Source organism: Mustela erminea, chromosome 6, assembly GCF_009829155.1.
Source record: "Mustela erminea isolate mMusErm1 chromosome 6, mMusErm1.Pri, whole genome shotgun sequence".
Taxonomy (NCBI): Eukaryota; Metazoa; Chordata; class Mammalia; order Carnivora; family Mustelidae; genus Mustela; species Mustela erminea.
Window position 1 is genome coordinate 3,559,447 of NC_045619.1, and position 22,369 is coordinate 3,581,815.

Here is a 22,369-nt window from a genome sequence, read left to right on the forward strand (position 1 = left end):
CTGGGACCCCTAGACCGGGAGCAGCAGGCACAGGAGCCTGGGGCGTTGAAGACCTCAGCCATGGGGAGGCGGAGTGTGTGGGGTTGGCGGGATGTCCAGGGTAGCTGGACAGGAGGGAGGCCCCAAGGCAGAGCTGGCCTGTGGGTGCTCTGAGCCTTCCCTTCCTCCACAGCGGGGCTCCCTCCAGCACCCGCAGCCCCGGGCCTTCGCCCCTTCAGGGTTGGCCTTGAGCTGCCCGGCTCAAGGTCAGAGCCTCACTGGGCCAGCCACACCCAGTGATGGATGCAGACAAGTTTAAGGCCGGCCAACTCAGGCCAGCTCTAGAGACCGCCCTTGCTCTGGAGACCCCGCACCGTCATGCCTCGGTCTGTGGCTGCATCCTTACCCCCCACCTTCTGCTCCCTGGGCTGTTTCTGACACCCTCCTCCCACAAGCCTGCCTCCGAGTGGCCTTCTGGTAGCCTGTGCTGTCACGCAGGCCGAGCTGAGCCCAGCAGCCCTTCTCGGCCATAGGGCCTAAGATCTGTGCAGGTGAGGGCTGCAGGGAACCCCCCAAACCCAGATGGAGGGCGTAAGGGGCTTCCATAGGCCTGCGAGCTGCTCTCGGGTGGACCCCTTGCTCTGAGCCCCTTTCCTATAAGTGCACCCCAGCATCTCTTGGCTTATGGCTTCTGGGTTCTTCTGGCCTCAGTGCCCCTCCTTGCTGAGGCTCCCAGTCCTCAGAGTCACAGCTTCTGGGACGATGCAGCCCCGCCTCCTCTGTCTCTGGGCTCCAGGAAGCCCCCCAGGACTGAAATGCACACAGAGACCGTCTGTGAGCTCCTGGCTTGCTCTGTTTCTCCCCAGAAGCCAGCCCTGGAGCACCTGCTTCTTCGGGAGGGACCCCAGGAGACACCCGGAGCGAGTGGAGAAAGTGGCAGAGAGGGGACCAGACAATACAGAATATGTCACCGACACCTCTGAGGGCAGCCAGGCCGTGGTGCCCGGCTGAGGGGTGTTTGTCCGCCCGCTCCCCCATCCCTGGAGGTGGCGGGGGGCTGCCTCGGGACCCCAGCATGGTTCCACTTTGTGTTTGCCTGGCTTGCAGCCAGAGATGGCCTCTGTCCACGGAGTCAGTGAAAACACTTCCCACGCGGGCCTGTGTTTGGTCTGTCTTTGGGGGTCCCCCTAGGAAGGGTAGGGGTGGCCCACGGCCTGTGGCAGCTGATGCCCTGGTCTGTTGGCATGTCACTCAGAGACAGAGCCGGAGGGAGAAATCCTACTCCTTTATCTGAGGAGCTTCTGCTGTTCTCTGTCTCCGGACAGGCTCGGCAGGGAGGGAGCTGGGTCACTGCCCACCACACCAGCCCGAGCCCTCTCTCCTCCCACCTCTATGCCCACAGCCACAGCCTGCTCCCCAGGGGCCCAAAGGACCGTCTGGGAGCCTGGCCGCTCAGCCCTGCTGGCCTAGTCTAAGCTCCTGGACCGCCAGGCAGGCCCAGTTGGCGGCCAGGAGCGCCTAAACAGCCCAGCCTTTGTCCCTGGCAGTCACAGGCCCGCTTGCTCAGTGCCCGGCTCGTTTTTCCCAGGCCAGCCTGGGCAGGCTGAGGCCCCGAAGCCATGGAAACGACACAGACCACCTGTCCCGCCCCAGCTCTGCTCTCGGCGTGCCCAGGGCCACAGCTGAGCCGAAGAGAGCCCAGAGACTTCTAGCCGTCCAGGGCTCCTCACACGCAGACTCTGAGGACCAGGCTACCAAGGGCTCCTTCCTCTGCCACAGGCCCCCTCCCTTCTTCTCCAGCCACCCGCCCCTGGGGCCCAGGAAGGAGGCCAGCTCAGTGAAATAACTCTCCAATCAGAGCTGCCCCAAGAAGAAAGGGGCTGCCTTGAAGGGTGGTGAAGCACACAGCACGTGTGAGAGCCGACTCCTGGAGCTGCTTGTATAAGGGTAGCTGTTGTGGGTGTGGAGTCGCGCTGCTGGAATGAAGGAGCCGGGAAGGATTCACTCGCCGATCCACTCCTTTGTTCAGTCAGCAACAGTGGCATCCTCGTTTTGGTCTGAGGCCCGGTGCCGGGTGCTGAGCATGAAATGTGGGATCCGGGTAGGGCCCCTCCTTCTTGGGAGGCAGAGTCCGTGGATAAGAGGATGTGAGAAGGAGACACACGAGCCAATAGTCAGGCACAGACACCACAGAGATCATGAGTCCAGGGCCCCATGCCATGGGTGGGGACACTGAGGCACAAGGGAATGGACATATGACACGGAGCGTCGATAACTCCCCAGAGCTTCTGGCCCATGAAACATTCAAGCTATGAAGGCCCATGGGAGCTCTGAGAAGGGGAGACCCTCTTCTGGGTTTGGAGAGTGACTTGGGAACGGCTCTGTGATGAGGCCAGGGTGCGGCTAGATGGGATCCACTCCTTTGAGGGAACTTCCCCAGGACGGGTTATGGATCAGGCTGGGCTGCGGATGCCTCGGTAGTCTGGGGAGACTGTTCCTGGGACCGACTGAGTTTTGGGCTCGTACCGTCTTGCCGTGGGCCTGGCTCTTAGTGCCACCTGGTCCGGTCAGCTAGTGTAACAGATGGTTCCGGAACAGCGAGAGAGAACTATGGCCATGTTATTCTGCTTACAGAATCTGCGGCTCAGGGACCCCGAAAGGCCCAGTGGGGCCGATTCCCCCGCGGATGTCCCGAGTTGTTGGGGCGGGAGGGGCTGCAGCCGGTGGGGTCCATCTTAACCCACGGGTCTGGCGCTGGGACTAGGGGGACCTGTGGGCTGGAACTGGCAGCCAGGGGGCCTCCACACGGGCTCTCTGGGCGTCAGGGCTTCCTCACAGCCCGGAGGCCTGGGGGGACTTGAACTTCACTCTTAACACAGCGGCTCGGGGCTCTGGGATGCAAGCCATTCGGCCCTTTATGACTCAGCCTTGGAAGTCCCCCAGCAGCCCGCTGCCGGCTCTGTCGGCTGAAGAAGTCACAAGCCTTCCCTAGATGCGGGAGGCTCGGACACGGACTCCACCTTTCAGTGGGAGGAGCACCAAGGACTTGGCCGCCATATTTAGAAGCCGCAGGCTACTTCCTAGTCCCAGCCTGCGGGGTCCCGCTCTCCTCTTCCAGAAGTTCTACCATCCGCTGGGGCTGGGCTTAAATCCCAAGCCAGAAAACCTTCCTGCAAACTCCTGCTCCAGTAGCTCTTTCTGGATCTCCTTCTAACTAATCATGAGGACGGCCACGAGCGTGCCGTCCTCTCCTTGGCACTGTGCCCAGGTAGTCACACGTGTGTGCAGCTTCTCACGGCAACTTCGTGGGACATTTCAGAGGAGGGGGCCTCTCACCTGGAGTTTTGCAGGATGAGTAGGAGTTCCCTAGACCCAGGGAGTGGGCAAAAAGCTATGGTGAGCTTGGGCATGGACACAGTCAGTCGTGGCTGGAGGACAGTTTCCCGTACTCTGGAACAAGGGTTTGTTTAGTTGGGAAGTGCGTCAGACAGACCGGTGTCCTGGGAGGATCCACCCCCCCCCCCCCACTGCCCTGACAGTTTGGGAAGGCCAGAGCTGGTGCTTGCCCACAGGCCTCCCACAGGAGCCTGCCTGCCTGTGCCTCTTATTTTGTTTTACATGGTTTCAAGGGTCCTTTCAACTGTCCCCTGCGGCAGGTGGGTGGCCACTGTTCGCCCCGTTTTACAGATGGGAAACAGGCTGAGAAGTTTCTCTGGCATCTGAGCTGGGTGAGAGGGCCGGGACCCGGGGCTGGGTGCTCCCTTTGCCCGCCGCGGACACTCAAACCTCAGGAACCACCCCAGGCAGTGCGGGAAGCTCCTCCTCTCTCCCCAGCACCCTGGCTCCCCCCCCCCCTCAGCCCTGACCACATGGCCTAGAAAAGCCCATTCAGAGCCAGCTGCCGGCAGCAGCCGGGCCTCTGCTTTATATCAGCAGGCGGCAGGGAGCACGGTCACGTGCCCACTTATGTCCAGTGCTCCTTGTGGCCGCGGGGTTGGAGGGGGCCAAGAACGAAGGGCGATGCTGGACTGGGGTGGGGGAAACTGAGGCCCAGGAGCCACTAGGGCTGGGATTCCGCAGTGAGCTCGAACCTGACCTCCCCCTCCCGCCCAGCCGTTCGTTTCCGGCTCTTGAAATAGATCCTCGGCCCGCCTGGTAGCCAGCCGGCCAAGGGCAGGGCCCCGCTGCCGGCCTGCTCCAGCCTGGCCCGGTCACCCCGAAAAGCTGACGAAAGCCAGCTGCCCTCGCAGCGGTCGCTCGGCAGGCAGACACCGGAGGCGTGACGCCTGCCCTCGTCGGGCACCGAGGTTGCCAGGAGGGCCCTTGGAAAGCTCCTTTCCACTCCCACTCCCAGGGGCTTTGCAGCTCCTTTCCGGAATGGCTTCCTGATGAGGTAATGCCGCTTGCAGCGCGGGAGGAGGCCACTGGGAAACGCTGCTGGCCAGGCCCCAGCTCGGCTGGAAAATGGCGGCCGTGGCCTCCTTGCCCTGCCCGGCCTGAGGCTGCCCCTGGGGCGACTGAGGGAGCCAGGTGTGGGGGAGCGGGGCTCTGGGCCCAGTGCTTGGCGGCCTCCTTCCCAGGCAGCTGGGAGACCCCAGGCATTGACTCATCTCCTGGCCTCGGCCTCCCCGGGGCCCCAGCCTGGGCCTGCAGCCTCCCACTGACCCCGAGAGTCCCCACCCTGCAATGTGTCACCACCCCGTGGGGACCCAGTGGCCCAGAGGGGGCACGCTGGGCCCAGCCCCAGAGCAGGAAAGCATGCGCCCCTCGGGGGTGAGGGAGGACCCCCGCTCCCGGGCTGGGAGCTGCACGCTGGGCCCACGCTGCCCTGCGGGGCTGCATCTTCCTGGAACAGAGTCTGTTCTGGCCGCCGAGCAGAGCGCGCGAGGCCGCCCGGCTCCCGGTGCCCGGACCGAGAGCAAACGCGGGGCCGGCACGCGGAAGGCTGCCGAGGCCGTCCACCCGGTGTCCCCGCAGGGCCTCTCTGGGCCCCGTGCAAGGCAGGCTCCAGCTCCCCTTCCTGGGGCTCCTGGCCGGGGACGCTGGGGTGGAGGGGCGTGGGCACTGAGCCGGACGGTCCGAGGGTGACTCACCTCCCTCCCCTGTAAATCCCCTCTTGCTGCCAGCTCCATTCGGGGTGGCTGGGGCCACGGGCCCAGGTGGCCTCGCAGCCCCCACCCTCCCAGGAGGAGGAAGGGACCCTAAGAACCGAAACAGCCACAGGGGCCTCATGGGGCCCTTACCCGGCTCTGGGAGCCAGAGGGAGGTTCCCTCTCTCAGGCTGGGTCCAGCAGGACCCCAGCTCTGGGTGGAATTTGGGACGCTGGTGGTGTGCAGAGGGAGCAGGGCAGGCCCGGGTGTCTATAGGCCCAGCCCGTCCTGTGTCTGCTCGTGTTTGTTGAGTGACGGGGGCCGAGCCCCTGCTCCTGGCTGGGCCTCAATTTCCCCATCTGCAGACTGGAAGCGCCTGGGGGCCGGGGTCGGAGAGGGGGCCTCAGCTGGATGCCAGGAGCCCCCCAGGTCTGTCGGCCCAGGGCTGCAGCTGTGTGGGGGAAGCCTCTCCCAAGGCCTTGCTTCGAATTTCCGCATTGGAAGGGACCCAGGGACCATAGAGCGGCACCGGGTGCGCCGGGGAGGGCCAGGCGGGCCTGAGTGGTGCGGGAGTTAGTGGCTGGGCCAGGATCCCAGCCCAGACTCCTCTGCTGGCCCAGAGTGACCCCGCTGGGCCTCCTCCGTCTCCTGCTGCTTTCCCTGCACAAAGCAGGGCTGGGGAGGGCCGGACCCCGCTCCGGAGCAGAACTGCTCCCCTCTGCTGTCCCCTGGTGGCCATATGGGCACATGGCAGCCCAATCCCCAAACCCCACAAACATGGGCCCTTCTAGCCTGGTGACACCTACGGGGCGGGGGGCACCCACAGACCCAGAGGTACCCACAAGGCACCCACTAGGTATCCTAGCTGAGGGCTTTGTTCCATTGGAGGAACTCCATCGTGAGGACCCCTTTATAGATAGGGTATAGAGATCCAGAGGGGTCAGTGGCCCAGACGGGCGGCCCCGTTGGGAGATGATTCAGCTGGTGGCTGGTGACGTTTGCAGTCCCACCTCAATGGGAAAGGTGCCCCAACCCAGTCAGCAGCCACCTGGGCCTCCATGAGGGCGCTGAGCCTCCCTATTCTGCGGAGGCGGGGCCCGGCTCATGGGAACAGGAAGGTGTGTATTTGGGCCCCAGGGGCAGGGGTGGGGATGAGGTGGTGTCGCGATCCTGAGACCCCCAACCCCGGGGCAGAGGGGAGCCAAGGGCCCACACTCGACCCAGGAGCCCCCAGACCCGCAGCCTGCTTTAGCCTCCAGACCCAGGCCCTGCGCTCGGTGAGTGCCCAGCATGTGCCAGCCCCTGACCAGAGGCTGTACTGATCACCGAGGCCTCACAGGACAGGCAGTCAGGCTCCGTGGGGAGGGTACCTCCCTGGAGGGAACCCTATGAATGCATCTGGGCACATGTGCTTCCAGCGGTGTCCCAGGGGTGGCGGTGGGAGGGCTGATTGCTCCCTGGCTAGGATGTGCCCTTGGATCCCGTCTCCAGGGGCTTGTGCCCGTGAGTGCCCCCTGGCCTCTGACGTCAGACACCCTCTACCTCCCCGGTATCCATGAAGCACCCTCAGGCCCCTTCAGCCAGACTTCACCACCGTCCCTGGTGCCCAGTCTGGGTACCCGTCACAGTGGGCACAGTGCTGGCACCAGGCTGGGGACACGCTGGAGGTCCAGCAGAGCTGCAAGGTTTTAGAGGACGGGGGCATCCTTCAAGTGAACCCAAGGGTCAAATTTCGCTGGTAGGGAAACCGAGGCCCAGATAGAGGGAGGATTTGACCAGGCCTAGGATGGGCCCGACACGAAGTCGGAGTTGGACCGGGGCCAGCATCTAGGGGTCTGATCACCAGCCCCACATCTGTGCCACTGAGTCCCCAGGGGGACAGGGCAGGTGGAGAGCAGGTGAGCCTCTCCCAAGCCCCTCCACGTCTCTCTGAATTTCCTACCAGGAAGGAGATGGGAATGGGAGTCGCAAGACTGGCTGGTGGGAGGCTTAGCCTGGTCCTGGTCAGGGGCAGGGGGCAGGGGGCAGGGGGCAGGGGGCATGGACCAAATCTCCCATCCTGCCCAGGCTGTTCTGGGAGCACTCAGCCTCGGAGGTCAGGGCCGGAGGGCCCAGCCAGGCAGCCAGTCTTACTACCACTTCCCTTGTCATTTTAGGTGCCCTCAGCCCCCACTGCTCTGGAGACGGGCCTCTGAATGCACAGTTGCCCGGGAAGTGTGCAGTGGCGCCCTGGGGGTCAAGACGCGATCGGAGGCTCTGATGCAGAAGGAGGGCGTGCACACAGGGGACCCGGGGGAATCGGTCTTGCTGCCTGTAACCTCGGCCTTCAAGTCAATAGAGGGAAGCAGGCCCAAGAAGGTTGTGCTGCAGACACACCCAGGGCAGGGCCTGACTCCAGGCCCTTCATGCACTGGACCCTGGGCAGCCCCTGCCTATCTGGCTGTGTGTCGCTGGGGAGCTCACGCAACCTCTCTGTGCTATAGAGCGGTAATGACAGTGCTCACGAGGGATCTGGAGAGGGATTCGGGGGATTCGGGGAGGAGAAAGACAAGTCCGGCTCTGGGGGTTCTTGCCACCAGGGGGTAGCTGGGGGCAGGAGAGAAGGACTCATTCCTGGGGACTTGGGGCCTGTCAGGAGGTTGGGGAGACCAAGCGGCCCCAAAGAGGAGAGTGGTGTCTCGGAAGGATTGGGTGGGAGTATAGGAGGCTAGGGGCACAGGGACACGTCACTCCTGGGCCGACAGCCTCTAGGAGTCTGACCTTGTGCTGCGAGTGGCCCTAGGGACAGTGGCCGGTTAGGCCATCCATTTGTTCCCTCCACAGAAGGCCACGACGCCCCCATGGGCCCGGCCGAGGGGAGCTTTGCCCCCGCGGGGCCTGGTGCAGACGAGAGGCCTCTGGCTCTCATCACTCCCATGTCCCAGGGTCTCCCTTCTCGGGTCCAGGCCGGGGGTACCGAGGTGGGAGGGAAGCCGCCATGACGCCTGGCGGCCCGCACAGCTGGCTGCAATTAGGAAAGCGGAGACGTTGTTATGTGGGGGTTAAATCAAAACGAATCTCCTTAAGGGGAGGGCCAGGCCCCCTCCAGAAAGCATTTTCATGATGTAGCCCCGGGCCTCGGAAGTGGGGTCCCTGGACTCTAGGGGTGTGAGGGAAGAGGACAGGGCGGGTGAGGTCACCACCAGGCCTGGCCTTGCCGGGATGGGGGGCCTGGGTGCCTCCCGCCCCACCGTCCCAATCCCAGCGCCGTCCACCTCCCGCCGATCCCTGCCTGGCTTGGGCTGCACCCCGACGCTGGCCCTCATATGGCCCCTACAGTCTGTCCCTCCGTCCGTCTGTCCCTTTTTCCTGCCGCCTGTGCCAGGGCCTGCTATGGGACCCGGAGCTGGGACGCGGAGGGGTGGGTGGCTTCCCCCTCCACGGAAGGACACCGCCCTGCTCTTGGCCTCGGGTGGCCTCCAGCATGGGGGGCGGCCAGGCTGCAGGCCTGCAAACAGGACCGTGGCTGTTTATTCAGCTGTCGGAGTTGGCGTCCATTCCCCTACCCGGGCCTGGTCTTTCTGGAGTTAAAATGCTCAGCCCTGTCCCCACCCCGGGCAGTGACCTCAGCAGGATTTCTCTGGACGAGGCCTCCAGGGCCAGCCACCGAGCGGAGGGCTGTGGGCCGGCTCTCAGCCAGAGCCCTGTGGACAGTGGGAGCCCGGGTGGGGGGGCCCCCTCTCAGAGTGGACGTCTCCTCTCCCCCTGCAGTTCCTGCGCCAGACAAGGTCCCCGTGCCGAGGAAGCAGACCGCACTCTCGGTGTGGGTCACTGGGGAGCATGGGACAAAGGGACACGTCTGGGCAGACCTGAGGAAAGCTGCAGGGAGGGAGTTTGCAGGGGTGGTAGCCAAGGGGTGTGTGTGTCGGGGGGAGGGGAGCAAGGGTCCCAAGCCCCTGGCCTTGTGCCAGCACCCTCCGCCAGCTGAGCCCCCTGTCAGTGCACGGGGTCTGCGGGCGTCCATCCAGGCCAGCCCGCAGGGCCGGCTGCAGCGGGGGACGGTGGGTCTGACAACGTAAAGGGCCTGTGATCCGCCAAGGCCCTGAGAGGCAGAACCGCCGTTCCAAGTGCCCCTCGGCATTCGAGAGATTGTCCTTCCTGTTGTGGAGCCCAGAGTAGGGCCTAAAGCCAACGATCGGCGGGAGCTCGATGGCGTTTCTTCTAGAACTTCGCCAGGCCCTGTCGGGGGCAGCGTCTTGCTCCCCTCCGCTCCCAGGCTAGGGGGTGGTCGAGGCTGCAGCAGCTCCACCCTTCTGCCGGCTCCCTTCGGCACTCCCTCTGGGGACCACCCGGTTTGGAGCCGCTGCCTGGAAGGGTCGCAGCCCACAGCAGGGAGCGGTCAGCCGACCCACCTGCCCCCCTGCGCGGCCCCGGACCCGGTGGAGCAGAGACGAGGCGTTTCCTGCGGTGCCCTGCCGAATTCTGGACCCAGAGAGTCCGTGAGCCTAAGAATGTGGCCGCGGTGAGGCTCCAGCGCTGGGGGCCGTCCGTCAGCGGCCAACAGAGCAAATGGGGAAGCTGAGGACACAGGTTGGCCCCCGGCATCCGTGAGCGGTCACTCCAGTCTCTCTCCGAATGACACCTTCTGGCCTTTGTGGGCTCTGCACCTGCAAGCCTGCGAGGTTCTACCACCCCCTCCCTTGTACAGTTGAAGGAGTGATAGACACAGGCCCAGGCCGCTGCGTGGACGAAGCCAGGTGCGGAGGTGGGCACGTGCTGAGGGCCTGGCCGATGGGGGGATCAGTATGTCCCAGCAGGCCGATTCGGAGTTTTCCCCAAAGCTCAGCCCAGGTCTGGTCCGAGCTGCTGGTCAGAATGTATACAGAATGGAAGAAAGTTCCACACTAAGTCATTGGCTTTAGGCACTACTCTCTGGGCTTAAGGCCCCAGTCCCCATGTCACCTTCCCCAGGAGGGAAGCTTTGACATTAAAACCTGATGCCTTCAAACTCTACCCTTGGAGTTATCATTTGGGTAAATTGCCGCTTTCTCTTTTTGCCTGGGCTGCTGGGAAGCTCTGAACTAAAGCCATGAGTACGTCTCTGGCTCCACTTAGACTTGACTTCTTGTCCTCGCTTTCTGTTCCTTTTTTTATCTCCTGTTCTAATTACATGTCCTGCTGCATCTTTGTTGCACCCCCAAATCTCTTCTGGGCAAGGCCTGACTCCTTTCTCTAGGTTTCTTAGCCGCCACAGCCCTCTAGATGCCCCCACCCCTGAGTGATGTGGGAAAGCGTGGTGGCGGGGGCCCAAGAGGCCCTGCCCTGGGCTTGGGCTCAAATCCATGCTCCCCTCCTCTGTGTGGTGTGGGGACCCCCTCCACCCACACCTGTGCCCACTCAGTGCTCAGTGCACGTGGAAGGCTTCAGGGAGGAGGGAACGCACAGGCAGAGGTTAAGCGGTACCTCTCTTCTCCGTTTCTCTCTCTTCTCCTGTTCTGTTCCCCGGCGCGTCTCCTTCAGCCTGGCCCCGGGCTCCTGAGTTCAGCAGGCACAAAAGTGCCCCCCGCCCGCCCCCACACTGAGCTTCCTCCTCCCATCGGACGAGGCCCTCAGGTGGCACTCCAGGCCTCTGTCTCCGGGAGCCCAGGGGACAGGGCGATGGGCGATGGACAAAGTTCCAGGGGGCTGTGAGAGCCTGGGGGCAGGTGGGGACCATCAGGGGAGGCTGCCTACAGGAGGGAGCCTCAAAGGGGAGCCGGAAGCCGAGGACGGGCAGCCAGGAGGAGGCCAGGTCGGGGAGAACAGGTGGGAAGGAGGCTGAAGGCAGATGAGAGCAAGTGGACGGAGCCCCCGAAGCCAAGGAACCGAGAAGGTCCCTTGACCCTGACCTTGTGAGCTCGCCTGCTGGGCCAGAGAGGCCTGTGTTGGCAAAGACCGGGAGGCGGGGCTCCCGTGTGCCTGGGGACGAGGGAGCAGGCGGGAGGCTCAGGAGGGCTGTGCCTCCAGCGAGGCAATGGGGAGCCACAGAAGGTTATGGGGGGCGCGTGTGCCAGGCCCTCAGATGCTCACACTGAATGCCCAGTTCTGATCTGCTCATTTACTCGGACTCCATGACTCCTCGGACCGAGGGACATAACCATCCTTGCCTGCCCTGGGGGACGTGCCACTCTCGACAACACCGGCACCCACACCAGGCCAGGCAGCTGCGGAGAGGAGGCAGATATCTCGGGGAGGGATCACAGAGATTCCTGGCAGCTTCTGACATTAAAATAGACTTTGGAAGGCAAATGGCTGAGACATTTTGAAAGAAAAACAATAAAAGAAGCTTCTAGAAGCCTGAGCCCTGGCCAACATGTGTTCTTGTCCCAGACAGCGGCTGTGGGGGACTGATGAACGAGTGACCCTGAGAAGGCACTGCTGCAGGCTCGATGGGGTGAGGGGCCAGACCCGAGAAGTGTCGCCGAGCCTCAGGACAGGGCAGGACTGGCCGACACCTGCTGGTGTCCTGGTCCTGGCCGGAGGAGCAGGTCCCCATTTCCAGACACCCTGAGGAAAACATGCTGTCCCTGAGGCTTGTCTGGACAGACAGTGTCTGAGGCTGGACACCCCTGGCCGTGGTGTCACAGTCAGGGGCAGCTGGAGAAGAAGCAGGACTCCGAGCTGACTCACTTTACCCTGTGGACCACCAGCATCGTGGGTCAGCAGAGCTCCACCTCCTAGGGCTGGACATGCCCATCTTTCCTCGAGGATGCTCTAGGGACAGAGTGCTCAGGCGGAGGGTCAGGCTGGGATGTGTCAGTCCCTAGAGCCCCCAGCCCAGAGTGCACCACGGGGGGCCAGTGGACGCCTGTAGGGTCCCAGGTTTGACCTGTGCACCCCCCTCCACTGATCTCGGATGCAAATTCCCATGGGGCCAGGAGCTGAAGCTCTGTGGCTACACTGACTTAGCGGGAACCCAAAGCGTGGATTATTTTTCTTTGGGGAGGAGGAGGTGGCCCGTCCTGGAGACATTTCACTTGTAAATTAGGTCTTGGCATTTCTCCCCCCTCTGTCTTGGCCCAGGAGTGGCCGCCATCTGCAGTTGGGGCAACGGTGGTTTGGTTGCCCACCCAGTTGTTGACTGGGTGGTCCTGGGTGAGCCGAAGGGCAGGGATGGGATCTGAGCCTGGGGGCCAGACAGCCATGTCCAGCCTCCTCAACTTCAGGTTCTGGGGGGGCCTGGGGGGGTCCCCCTCCCCCAGCCCCGATGTCCAGGCCAGGGAGTGGGTGCTGATCACAGAGAGTGGCGCCGCTAGAGGCTTCTGGGCGGACAAGGAGGCGGTCACTGGTTCACTGTCCCCACTCCCCGCCTGCCTCGGGCAGGAGCTGCTTCCGGCCTGCCGCAGCACAGACAATGCGCCAGTGGGGGAGGGGTGGCCTCGCGCCAGACCCCCCCACCCCCATCCCAGCCACACAGGAAGACAGCGTGTCCTGGAGTGAACCCGCAGCCAGGCGCTGTGACTTCGGGTGCCAGATTCCCAGAGATGCTGTCTCCATTCGACTCAAACTGATTCCTTTCAGCTTTAAAATGATGAGGGGCCCTAGGACCCTGTCTGGGAGGTAAGTGGGGGGCTTCAGAAAATCTCACCCTCCTCATCTGTGCCTCTTCCACAGTCGGTGTCCTTGGGTTATGCAGAACTTCTTTCTACCGCAGGGCCTTTGCTCGAGCTGTGTACTCTGCCTGACCTGCTCTCCTCCAGGTCTCAGCTGCAGTGCTGCCCCATGGCTCCAGTTTGTCTCTGCCCTTGCAGTAGTGTCCCTCCCCATCAGGTTGTTCCTGTTAAATGTGCCATTGTGTCCGGTGCCTGGGTGGCTCAGTGGGTTAAGCCTCTGCCTTCAGCTCAGGTCATGATCTCAGGGTCCTGGGATGGAGGCCCGCATCGGGCTCTCTGCTCAGCCGGGAGCCTGTTTCTCCCTCTCTCTGCCTGCCTCTCTGCCTACGTGTGATCTCTCTCTCTGTGTCAAATAAATAAATAAAATCTTCAAAAAATTAAAAAAAAACTGTGCTGATGTGTCATCCGCTACCTCATCGCCGCACCCCACGGTCCTGAGCGGCGCTGGGACCTGCCTGTCTTGGTTCTTTCCCGATCCAGGGGGACCGCGTAAGTTCTCCCCAATCACTCCCACCCTGCCTTCCCTGCCTGAGGCCACCCTGGCAGTCCCCTCTACGCCCTGCAGGGTTCAGGGATCATGACCCCCATACTGCCCACCCCCAAGTGTGTTTGTCTCTCCACCCTGGAAATGCCCCCGAGCCTGGGCCAAGGGAGCCGACAGACTCTCTGCAGAGTGCTCTGGGCAGGTCACCTGTGACCTCATCACAGACCAGCCCCACTCTTGGTGCAGCCCAGCAACAGGGGGCTGGTACTCTGGTGACCAGACGGGGTCCAAGCTGCTGGCCGCCCCCCTCCTCTGTGACCCCAGGGCTGGCCCCTGTGACGGATGATTGCCCAGCCACCAGGCCTGCGGCCCAAGAGGCCGGCTTGCAGAGCCCACTGGGAGCCCAAAGAGCAGATGTGTACCGAGGAGCTGCCCTCCCGCCCTGAGGTCTGAGCCCCAGCCACAGCCCTGCCCAGCTTCCCTGGTCCTCCGCCAAGGATGCAGCTCTGTCCCGGCCTCAGGCCCCGCCTGCTGCCCACTGTCCCTTGTCTGTGGCCCTCAACCAGGTCCCTCAGCCCGTTGTGCCCAGGGCCATGCGCATCCCGAACCCCGTGGGTTCTGCGCCCCACCCCACAGACTCAGCCAAGCAGGGCTGCCTCTGGGAAGCCCTCCAGGATCTGCCGGCTCTCTGCTCTCTCTGGCGTCCAGGACTCTTCCAGCACTGAGAAAGGGGCCTGCGGCAGCTCTGACCAGCTTTCTCACCCGTTAGAGTCGGCCCCATTGTTTGTTCTTTTTTTTTCCAAGGGGAAGACACTCAAGTTTTTGCCTATTCTGGAATCTCCGACATTTCTTAGCATAAAGCCCAGCGCACAGCACGCCGCCGGGAAGATCTTGCTTGACATATTGCTGAGTGAGGGAGCCGCGGTGGGGACGCGGTCCGTGGTCCCGAGACTGAGGGAGAGAGTGTGTGTACGTGTGGCGTGCACACCTGTGTGTGCAGAACGTGCGTGTGTGCGGGGTATGAGTGTATCTCTCTCTGGTGTCTGTATGTGGTGTGTGGAGTGTGTGGGGAGTGCACGTGTGTGTGGTGCGTGTAAGGTGTGTGTGTGTGGGATGTGTGTGTGTGTCTATGTGTGTAGCTTCCGGCCCTTTCTCCCTCCCCCTCCGGTCTCTGGCACCATCAAGGAGGACTGTCTGTGTGTCCCCTGCTGCCCCGGTGTCCCCAGCCTCAGTAGACTCCCACCTGCTCCGCTGGCCAACTCACCTCGTCCCTCACACCTTCTAGAAACTTCCCCGAAGCGCTGACTTCTCCCCAGCTCCGCGGCCCCTGTCGCTGCCCTAGCCACCACTGGGGACTTAGTTTGGCATCACGGTCCCTCTCCCTCCTGACCACGAGGGAGAGCACAAGGTATTATCCCACCCCAGAAAGGCAGGAAGCACAAGGAGACACTTCACATCCACTGGGAGGCTACAACAATCAGGATAAAGATAAAACACGGGGGGGCACTGACAAGAGAGCTCGGCGAAACCGGGGCGCTCCGGCCAGGGTGTCCAGGGCGCAGGCCCCGGGAACACAGTCTGGCAGTTCCTCCAAGAGTGAAACACCGGGTGCCTGGGGACCTCCACTGGTTAAGTGCGAGACTCCTGACCTCGGCTCAGGTCGTGATCTCGGGGTCCCGGGATCGAGCCCCGCCCCAGTCAGGCTCCGCGGGGGGGGGGGGGGGGGGGGGGGGGGTCGGCCCCAGAGTCTCTCCTCTGCCCTCCCCCAGGGCTCCCGCTTGCAAACAAGTAAGTCTCAAAAAAATAAAAAAGTGAAACAGTGTCTGACCCGGGCCCCACGCGTGGGCAAACCCCAGGAGAGCAGAGAGCAGGGGCTTGGCCGCCCCCACGTCGCCCGCAGCTCCAGACACAATGGCCCGGAGTGGACACACCGCGATGTGTCTGCCAGAGGAGGAAGGCAGGCGCGACACCTGAGCCATGTGCACCAATCTTCGTCAGCCATCTCGGGTGGCCTCTGGGAGTCCCGTTCCGCGCCCTCGGCCCCATGGGGGCCCCACATTCCAGCACTCCTGCTGCCCACTGGGTCTCCGTGTCCCCCGTGGGGCGGGGGCGCAGCCGGAAGCTACCTGGGCCCTCGCCACGTCCACCTCACAGCCCTCCACCCCCCGGCAGGCACCACCACGGAGAGGTGAATGCCGTGCGGGGGACACACGGCTCTCTGGACGTCTGTCCCTCCAGCCGCGTCCCTGACTCACGGCCATAGCCCACGGCCACATCCTTTCCCGGCTGCAGCGCGCCCTCTGGTGGGCACACTGGGAGTTGTCGGGGACCCGGAGCAGAAACCAAGAAGGGGGCGGACTCCAAGGTCAAGGGCTGCCTGGGAACAAGGACTTGCAGCCTCCAGTCTGGGGACAGGTCAGGAAGCACAGTGGGCAGGGTGCAAGAGGAGGCAGAGACGTCTGATTCCTCAGGTGTGAGTGCTGTGCCCCAAGGCACAGAAGGGGCTGCGAGCCCAGGACGGGAGGAGTCCCCGGCTTTGTCACCGAGGAACTCTGGGTCCACGTCTCACAGGGACCCACCTCCTTCTACTCACCTCTGTCACCAGGCCGGGCCAGCCTTTGGGGGCTCTGTGGCCCGGACCTTATCCTGACTGTGTCCACGGCGGAGAGTGTGACCATGCAGAAGGAAGAGGCCCCGGGCCCAGGACGGATGGGCAGAGCTGGGACGGGGACACTGGGATTCATCATGAGAAACACGGAGCTGGACCTCAGGCCATTTCTGGCCTCAGAACAACAGGGTCTTCTGTCACGGTCACGAGGAAGCTTGGTCCACACCTGAGGGTGGGGGCTGGTCCCCGGGAGACCCCACTTGGTGGTGGGTGAGGGGGTGGGGGTTTTCCGTCTCCGCCCTCCCCACCACCTCCCTGACCCCTAGAGCAGAGCGGCGGGAGTGGAGGTCGGATGGGTCACCAGGGGCCACTGAAGTCATCACTCAGGCCCACGTAACTGAGTCAAGACCCCAGAGCACCTGCTGGGGGGCCTCCAGGCTGGGGAGTAAAAGCGGGGGCAGGAGAGGGGTGCCCCCTCCCCACTCCCTGCCCTCTGCCTCCTTCCCTGGGGCCACTGCTGAGGGCACCATGCCTGCAAGCCTGGGGGGTGGGAGTGGGACGTTTCTCGGAGCTCTGTGAGCCCTGCTAGCAAATTCACGGAACCCAGGAGGGGGTCATGGGAACCCCTGACTTATAACCATCGGTCAGAAGCACAGGGGACGAGGGGGACTTGTGTCTGGCTTCTGAAGGTGGGGGGCAGATTTGTGGGACTGGGTCCTTAACCCGTGGGCCCCACGCTGTCTCTTAGTGGACAGTCACAGCCAGTCCGACTGTAGGACGTCCGGCTGGTGTCCAAGGACCGCTTGGTGGGGAAAAGAACCCTCACATCAGAACCGGGTACAGAACTTTTTAGCATGACTGGGTCACCTAACCCTCTCCTCCAGTCACTTCCAGGGAAACTGAGGCAGAAGTGGTTGCTCTTGTCCGAGGCCTATAACATGTGGGGGCAAATCCAGGTTCAAAACTGGACCCAGTGGGTGGAGAAGAGGTTTTCCTTCTTGTTATGTTCTAAAATACCCCCGCACCCTCTCCGCCACCCCCTCCACCACTCATCAAAGAAGGTCTCTGCACGGTCATCCCAGGCAACCCCCAGTAGCCTGGCCTGTGGACAGCCCCTGCCCCTGGACAGCACTTCAGGATCCAGGCTGAGATGAAGGGCAAAGGGCCTGCACAGACCAAGGGGAGGAGCATCTTGGGCTTACCTGGGGCAACCAGGAGGGCTCCTTGGAGGAGGTGCCAGCCACGTCAGTGGGCTGATGAGGGGTTTCGGGAGCTTCATGGTGAAGCGGGGCTGGGAGAGGCAATGTATCCAAAAACAGACCATGAGGGGTCTGTGGGGCTGGAGGGGTTGGTGGGGGCTTGGGCTGGAGCCTCAGTGCAAGTGGGTTTGGTGAGGGTGAGGTGCAGGGACGGTGCTCCTGGGGACCACAGGGACGTGCCTGCAGGGACGCTAGGGGACAGGCAGGCATTATTCCTTTCTAAAGATCAAAGCTTCTGTAGGAAACTTCTTGGAAGCTTCGTGGAGCTTCTGAAAGGAAGTCACTCAGCAACACTGCAGGGAAACCAAGGCCCGCGTGGCCTCCCTCCTCAGCGGATGGACCCTATTCTTGTTCCCCTCCATGTCTTTGCTCATGCTGGTCCCTCAGCCCAGAAGACTGTTCCCTGGGCGGTCCGCCTGGCTCATCGTTCAGGGCTCAGCAACGGCCACCCTCCTCCCGGAAGCCTTCCCTGAACACCCCTGTCTGGTGCAGGCCTCCTTGGGGTTCCCACAGCCCTAGGCTCGTGTCGGTTTCTGTGGCTGTCCCAGGGACCCCGGGACTCTGGGTCTCCGTCAGATGCAGCCAGTGGTCTCCCCTCTTCCTCCTGCCGTCCCTGGGGCTAGTGAATGAGCCTCTTTCCCAAATCATTGACAATGCTCTGCTATCCTGGGGGTCCTCCACACTTGCCCATCCTGGACCACAGGTCCCAGGGGGAATAGTGAATATCTTGGGGCCTCAGAAAGTCTGCACCTCTATTTCTGGGCTCCTAAGAGGACTTTCCTGGCCACAGAAAGATACATCTATCTCGTGGACCCTGTCAGGCAACCTGCCCCCGGGATGTATTTGCTTTACATACGTGTGTATGTGCTCCTGCGGCCGTCCTCCTGTGAAGGACTGGAGAGCGACATCAGTCCATTCCAGGCCCATCCGCTCCCCCTGCAAGCTCTCATTCCAGCCACATTGGCTTGTAAGGCCTGGGTCAGGGTCCGTGTCCTCCGCGGCGGGCTCTGAGGGAGGACCAGATTTGGGGAGGGAGGTCATGGGACATTAGGGCTGGCCAAGGCCTCAGCTTCAGTGACAACCTCCCATTTCACAGCTGACCAAACTGAGGCCCAGAACTTGAGCTGCAGAAGCAATTCTTGGGCCAAGCCTGGATGCTGGCAGCCTGAAAGCTGCCATCGGGTGGCCTGTGTCTTAGGCTGAGATGAGGAGCTCCCGTGGAGGGGCTGAGGGGCGGGGTCAAGGCCCCCACCGCCCGGAGTCCCTGCACTGGGCCATGTGTGCAAGCAAGGAAATCCTCGTGAGGGCCGGGGACCCCAGTCCGTGGGGAGGATGCTGGATTGCGACAGCTAAAGGAGGGGTTATGGTGCAGGAAGCCCAGGGGGCCCCCTTGGATGCTGGGGCCAGTACACTGGGGTGTGAGTCCTGGCTTGGTCACCGGGTGACTCTGGCAGCTTTCTCCCTCCTTGGGCAGCGGCTCTCTTCCCCCGCTTAGAGCACAGGCCCCGACCTGATATTGACTGTGAGTCATGGGGGGCACAGAGGCCACGTCCAGGTGTCCTCACACTCAGTGGTCAGCTCTGGGGCCATGACTTTTGGGGCCCGAGACAAGGAACGAACACCCCATTCATTCTGGGAGATCAACGCGGCAAATGGGATTATGGCTACAGTTGCAATAACATTTCAGTTAATCCAGCTTCTTAAGGGCGAGTCCCCGGCTCAGTTTCCCAGTCCCCCAAATGGTCGGCCAGTCACTCCCCACGTGGCTGGGGAAGCTGGGGACTCAGTCCTGGTTTCTAAACACTACACCTGGTTTCGGAGGCACGGATGGTACGAGAAGTTAGAGGGAGCAGCTCACGGGCGAGGAGCAGAGAACAGAAGTGCTCCCGTCAGACAACGAGCCTCTCTCCCGCACCTCCCCAGCCCTGCCTGCCTCAATGGCTTTGACTGGAGCAGCCCAGCGTGGGTCCTACTCAGCTCTCTTCTGGAGAACAGGAATGGCTGGGAGCGGGGGTGGGGTGGTGTGTCCGCCTGTTCCTTTATCCTTCAGCACAGAATTCCCGGACCTGGCTGCAGGCTAGGTTGAATGTGGGGAGAGGTTGGTGACCATCTCCCCAGCTGTCTTTGTAACAGAGCTCCAATTTTAGCTGGATGTAATACTGCTCAGATAAAAGACTACATTTCCCAGCCTGCCTTGCACCTAGAGCTAGCCATGTGACCAAGTCCTGGCCAGTGAGAAGTCAGTGGGTGTGTCCAGGAACCAGGCGAGGCATGCCCTTCTTTGGTCCTTCTTCCATCTTGGGGCCTGGGAAGTAGCTGTGATGGCAGAGCTCCAGCAGCCATCTCACACTCAGAGGCGAAGGGACACATGCTTGAGAGGGCAGAGGGAGGAGCTAGCAGGAGTCTGGGTCCCAGGTGACATGTACCACCCTTATCCTAGTCCTACTTTTCCTACTTCTCGACTTCTTTTATGGGAAAGAAAAGTACATCTGCGTCTTGCTCAAGCTCTGCTGTTAGGGTCTGAGTGGATCATGTGGTACCAGCAGGATGACTGGGCAGGTCTCTAAACTAAGGAGCTGGGGCCACACCCTCCAGACCCGAAGCTGGGAAAGGCCTAGAGGGGCCAATAGAAACACAATACGTGCATGTTGGGGGTGGGTATGTCAGGCACTGGGTGTGGAACCTGCATCCTCCACTCAGAAACGTCCAAGCCTTGTATCTGCCCGAACTGCCCCCACCTCACCCAGCGGACATGGGCAATGACTGGAGACACAACTGGGGGGAAGGGTGCTACCTGGGTCTAGCAGGTGTGGGCTTCAGGGCACAGCAGAGACCCCATCACAGACAGTGATCCAGACCCGAACGTCCATGGTGCTGTGGCTGAACACCCCCAGCTTCCTTGGGCAGCCGCATGCATAGTGTTTGGCCTTTGCCTAGGACACGGTCCAAGGTGCTGGCCTGGCTTTCAGCGTCTTTCATGGCCTGATCCATCCTAACAGCTCGAGATGTCAGTGGTCAGAGCTGTAAAGGAATTTCAGATGGGGAACAGCATGGAACAGCGGGCAAACGGCCCAGAGGTAGGGCCGCAGACTGCTGCCCCAGATTCCAGGCTGAATGGCTTTGGGGGGTGCATAGCAAGAGCCCAGAACACCCAAGGCACAAATGGCTGGCCTTGGGGGCAGGGAGGGGGTGAGGGAGAGCTGGTGAAGTCCAAGTACTTCCCGTCATGGGAATGAGTCTCTGGTCCAAGGTTTCCAAGTTTCTGTTTGTGGTCTGCTGGTTTTTCTCACATGAGGAACGGGCCTTGAATTTTCCTCAGTGTCCCATTGGCATCTTTGGAGAGACACCTGTGGCCTTTCTTCTTTGGCTACTGATGGAACGTGCAGCAGCAAGTTTCTGGGGCTGCAACGCCCTCCAGGCCCCGAGCCCCACCCGGTCCCCCCTGTGGCTCTGTTCCCTCCTCAGGGCCGTGCTGAGGCTGAATGAATGAATGGATCCTGTCCTGTACGTTTGTGTTAAGTGGAACATTTGTGCTGCGTGGTGGACTCTGGTTCTCCTCTTGCCTGGCACTCACTCGCCTCCTCACATCTTCCTCGAGGGGCCGCTGCTCCCCCTTTCTGAGTCTGTGCCTTCTGGATGAGAATGACCCCAGCCTGGGTTCCAAAACCCCATGGGACCCAGGCCCATGCTTCCCGCTGCAACCACAGTGCCCATGACCCAGTCCAGACTACACACAAGCAGCGACAGGCCATCTTGTGGTGCTGCTCGAAGGCAGGAAAGGGAGCTCTTTTCCTCGCCGTTGTGAGTGCCAAGACGGAGGCCTGAGCTGGCAGAGGCCACTGGGCAGGGTGGAGAGGGACTGCCTGAGGCTGAGGCTAACTTCTAGGTGAGCAGAACCAAGGGCAGGAGAAACAGAAATCACTGGCAATTTCATCTGAGCCCTGGATGCAGCTGTACCTGAAGCTCCCCTTGCCTTGGAAGCTCCAGTTACAGGAATCGCTGGTTCTCCTTTTCCATTCCTTACAGTGTGGCTTCTGTTATCTGTGATGGCAAAAGTCTGACTAATTCAGGGGTCAGCGAGCCCTGGCCTGGGGTCAAATGCCCAAGCTAAGAGTGGGTTTGACGCTGTTACAGAGCTGTAAAGAAAGTGGACGTGTTAGAGAAGACTGCATGCCGTAAAGCCAGAGCGCTTTGCTGTCTGGTCCTTTACGAAAGACGTCTGCCGCATCCTGGATTAGTACAGTTCTTATCAAAATTCTTACTCTCAGGACTTGGGTCACCCATTTTCATCTTTCCTTTCGGGGTGGGAGCAAAAAGTTAGAGCCTGAGGAGGGCTTTAACTGCCCTCCGCAAATGTGGTGTGTGGAGCCCTCAGGGTGATTTTCACTGAGGCCAGCTCCCACTCAAATACCAATAGGAGCACTTTTCTTTCTTTCCATACCTGCTGCCCATCGCTGCTCCCACCCTCTGTCCTGTGGGGCTTCTGAGTGTCCTGGGTCATTGAAAAGAAGGAGGGGAAGTTGTTTGCACAGGGACATCTGGGAGGGAGTGGAAATCCTGGGTCCCAGGCAGACAGACGTCTTTCTGATGGACCGTTCATGGATCATGTGCTGGCAGGTGCTGGGAACTGGTGGAAGGTTCCGGATCCGAAGCAATGAGAACAAGAGGTACTGTAGTAGGGTGACCAACGTGGCCTGGCTTTCCTGGGACTGTATGGTTTTAGAACTGGAAGTCTCTCATCCTGGGGACCCCCTCTGTCCTGGGATGGTTGGTCATTCCTCTGAATAGTAAGTCCTTCTCCCGGGCAAGCATGTGGCATTCTCTTGAAGCGTGTCCAAGCAACTCTTCAAAGTCCGGCCCCCGCTGTCCCCAAGTGTTCTCCTAGTGCTGGCCCCTAGTCCTTCCCCCGCCCCCCCTTCTGCCTTTCTGGCCCCAAATCCCCAGAGTCCCACGTCCTTTTGTCTCCGGCTCCCCCAGCCCGTGGCCTTCATCCAGCAGGTGGCGCCAGTTCTCTCTCCATCGCGCCGTGACACGGTCAACTCCTCCCTTGCTTTTCTTAGACCCTCACTTTGACTTGCAAAAGCCGGGGTGGGAAGTCTCAGAGCTAAACAGGGACAGTTTGCCCTCCTTTCCCTCCCCCATAACGATCTGACTTCCCTTTGGGGGCAGGTGCAGGCCTCTGATGACTGAAGGTAGATGACCCGCTTCCAAGCCATCCTTGACTACGGGGCTTTGCCTGGACTTTTATTTTCTGTCTTGCAGTAGCTGTGTTAGTGGGCAATGGGGGCAGCTCGTCAGAAGCCACTCTAAGCTGGAA

At 61.7% G+C, this 22,369-nt stretch overlaps 1 long non-coding RNA gene across 1 annotated transcript; it reads left to right on the forward strand.

The window, feature by feature from the left end:
- Positions 1–1,139: 1,139 nt before the first annotated feature.
- Positions 1,140–11,386, forward strand: LOC116592633. The gene is made up of 2 exons (XR_004286552.1): positions 1,140–4,372; positions 7,227–11,386. It is a non-coding gene; the product is annotated as an uncharacterized LOC116592633 (long non-coding RNA).
- Positions 11,387–22,369: the final 10,983 nt, after the last annotated feature.